The following is a 3616-nucleotide window of genomic DNA, read 5'->3' on the forward strand; positions in this document are numbered from 1 at the left end:
GTGAGAAAAAGTGTAAAAGTTCAAGTGCAATAAAAAGCGGCAAAGAGGAAAGCGATGGAAAGTTACCATATTTCCTGCATGCACTTTAAAATTGACATCTTATTACTTATGTGGACATTGAAGCTTTTTTGTGTCATGTGGTTATCCATCATGTAATAATAATAATAATAATGTGAAAGAGTGATTCTGAGGTTTAAAAATTCTCACACAGGAATGTGCTTTTCCAAGCATTCACCATGCTGCTCTGAGCTTATCATCTCAGGAATCCAAGGAAGAGAAGCAGTCCAAATGTTAGCAGTGTGAGTGTAATCGTTCAAACAGAGAACACGGCTAGTGCCAGGCTTGAACAGAGACGTGTGTGATAAGAGGTCATAGTCCAGCCTGTTCTCAAGGTGCTCGGCTGCTCCTTTCGAATTTGAGAAGCCATTAGTTTGAAAGCCAATGGCTGGTTCACATGGCCTGATGTGGTACATGAGTATTTGATCCAGTTGGCCTTATGTACAGGTACAGGCAGTAGGAACCCATTCATCACCAGGTCAGTTTCCTATTTAGCACATTGTTACACTTCTTTTGCATGCAAACCAAATAAAATGTCTCGTGTTTGATTTAGCCTTGGGGCCTAGTGTACTGAAAATATTCACCATGACACATCAAGTACTTGGGTCACAACTTGGCAAAATGCCTACATTGTTTTCACAGTGGGCAAGGAACTAAAATTATCTACCGTTTATTTAACTGACAGGAGATATATCGGTGCATGAGCACTCAAAGACAAGGAGATTATACAATGTGCTACAGAAATATGCCTTATGCCCATTGATTCTTAACGTCTAAATATCAAAATTGCAATGTTCTTTCCTACTTAGTTAACTGATTATGTTTATGAGCAGATAACGCAAATTCATCATGAAAACCGTTTGATCTAAACCACTTGTCTTGCCTCTGGTTCTAAATATTGCACGGCTGAAGAGGACCTTTATCAGATAAAAGTTAAATGCTTACACTGAGCGATGGGTGGAGGTTATGTTTGTGCCATATGTCCCTGTTCTCCAGTGGTTATTTAGTCCAACAGGCCTTTTTGAGATAATGTTAAGTGTTTCCTGTTTTTGCAAAGGCCCACCATGACAAAAAGGAGATCTCCAGGCTGTTACTAGTTGTTTAAAGTTTCTTTTGGAGGTTTATGTAGATTTTCACAACTTTTTATAGCTAAAAGTCTAATGTTTGCTCTCTTCCTTCTCCATGTTCTTTCATTAGAAGAGGATTAAAAGCTTATTATCATATCAGTTTTGGCAATAGACTGACAGTGATGTTTGTTCTGAACAGTCCTTTGCAATACAACCAGTATAATGCCTGTCATGTAATCTTACATTCCTGCGTGTATTTTTATTCTACATGCTATGCATCCTGATTAAGCATTATATTTTTATTTCTTTTTAATTTGTGCACCATTCTCTCTCTCTCTCCAGAAGCTGGTTTGTTTTCAGATTAAGGATATTAATCCAAAACATGCAATTCATGTATCCTCTATATCTCAGTAAGAAAGATGCCTACCGGAATATCATTGCCGTACATAACAGATATTTAGCCGTAATATTTAACATTGTCTTGTGCTTCTTTTAAATTAATATTTTTAACTTAATTAAAAAAAAAAAAAACTTTACAACAAAAAGAGACAAGGTTGATTTGATCCAGTATTAGTCAACTTGTATTCTAGTTGTAATAAGGTCAATGACTTAACATATATTTTTTTAATCCTATCTATAATTATTCAGTTTTATTATTTAAAAATGTAAAAAGTTAGTTTTGGTTGCAAAATGTCAGGCTTCAACTCCTTTAAAGGAGTTAAAGAAGTTGAAGTTCAATAGCATTATTGAAGTCTAAGTTTGATCTCAAAATATTTGGAATGCAAGGAGATTTAAGGAAAATAGCATACTTTTTTAATATCAATAAATTGAATCTTTTCTCAAAAACAAGTTATTTTTAGCCATTCAAAACCAATGTGAATACGAAGCATACATTTCTAAGAATGAAACTAGATTTTTAAACTAGGTTTTATTGTGGAAAGTAACATTCTTAAATATCATTGAGTAACCCAAAACTCTGGGTTGGTGTGGCAATATGGCATACACTTTCAGAGAGTTTTATTTATTTTATTATCATTATCAAAAACCAATTGTTATTTGCTGTTGTTGTTCAATTTCTTTTTAACTGGAATTTCTGTTCCTGTTTTGCTGTAACTGTTCTTAGAAAAAGAAAAAATGAACAAAAAAGAAAACAAAAACAAAATGAACATGTACCTCAGAACAAAATGTACTTATGATCCTCGTTTTTCTCCTACATCTGAGCGAATATTATAGACCCATATTGATTTTTCAGCATATCTGTTTTGAAATGTAGTCTCAGTCAGTGTGTTCTGAAGTACACTGCTAATGATGTTTGAGCACCAGAGAATGCCAGGAGCCTAATTCAGACTTTGTTTCTTTACAAATGTCGTCAGTTTCTTTTACAAATGATCTTCATTTGTTTCATGAGTTGACTTTAAATAGCTTCAGCTGATTGCAGATAGTAGGCCAAAGTCAAACAGCTCCCAAAAATAGTGCTTGGTATACTGTGGCTCGTGTAATGTTACACTGCATTCAAAAATAGTGACAGATTTAAGCAGTGGCCTCCACGTTTCGCCCACTGACCTCTGCGGTCTGCTTTCAGCTCACTGCCTAGACTACATTTAGAGCAATTGCATTCTGGTTTGTGCAGAACTCTTCAACATTTTAGTATCCTGGACTTCTCAAAATGATTTCCTGCATTGACAACTTCAAAGGAGTTCTTTAAACATTTGCTCTGCTTTACTGTGTTTAACACTGGGCATTGTTTCACTGTTATGCACAGCTACAAAGACTAGATTTGTCTGCATTTGAATCTCAGCTGTGAATAAGCCCTTGTTAGGAAACGGTTCCATCCGTTCCTGTGGTTCCTGAGAGGTTTCAAGAACTGGAAGGAAATAATATGATTCATGCCACAAGCGTTTCATTCCTTTGAGATGCCTGTAAATTATAGGTGAAATTCAGGTGACTTCATCCGTTGTTTCACATGGTTGCTTTAATTTTGACCTCACTGCTTTTGATGGAAATTGTTTGTTTGTATGGATCCACGAGTGTCAGTAGCAGTCACTCTTCCCATTTACAAAGGGAATGCAATGAAAAAGTATATGAGCAATTGTGACTGGTATAGGCTATTAACTCACAGCTCAAGCAGGCAGTAATGTGTACAGACTTCAGCGCCTCCTGTAAATAATTTCTAATGTATATTTCTTGTCATATTTAATGCATTGCCAACCCTTATTTGAATCAGATAGCTTGAGATGCAAAGACTGATCCAGTGGCTTTTGGTGTCATTGCATCATTGTTTCATGCTGGAAGTTTGGAGGAGGCGTATCTTTTATTCCCCTTTTAGTCATGCTAAGAGCGGCTTCTGTGATTGATCTTAACTCTTTCGTCTTTCTCTCCTCAACCTCTCCTTGAGTGTGTAAAAGCTCTATCAACATGCTCTCTCATTTGTTCAAAGACTAGTAACTCATGTTCTTTGAGTTTGACTCATATGTATACATTCTTCAAAGGTC

The sequence above is a fragment of the Cyprinus carpio genome, chromosome B21, assembly GCF_018340385.1.
Source record: "Cyprinus carpio isolate SPL01 chromosome B21, ASM1834038v1, whole genome shotgun sequence".
In the NCBI taxonomy this organism is placed as follows: domain Eukaryota; kingdom Metazoa; phylum Chordata; class Actinopteri; order Cypriniformes; family Cyprinidae; genus Cyprinus; species Cyprinus carpio.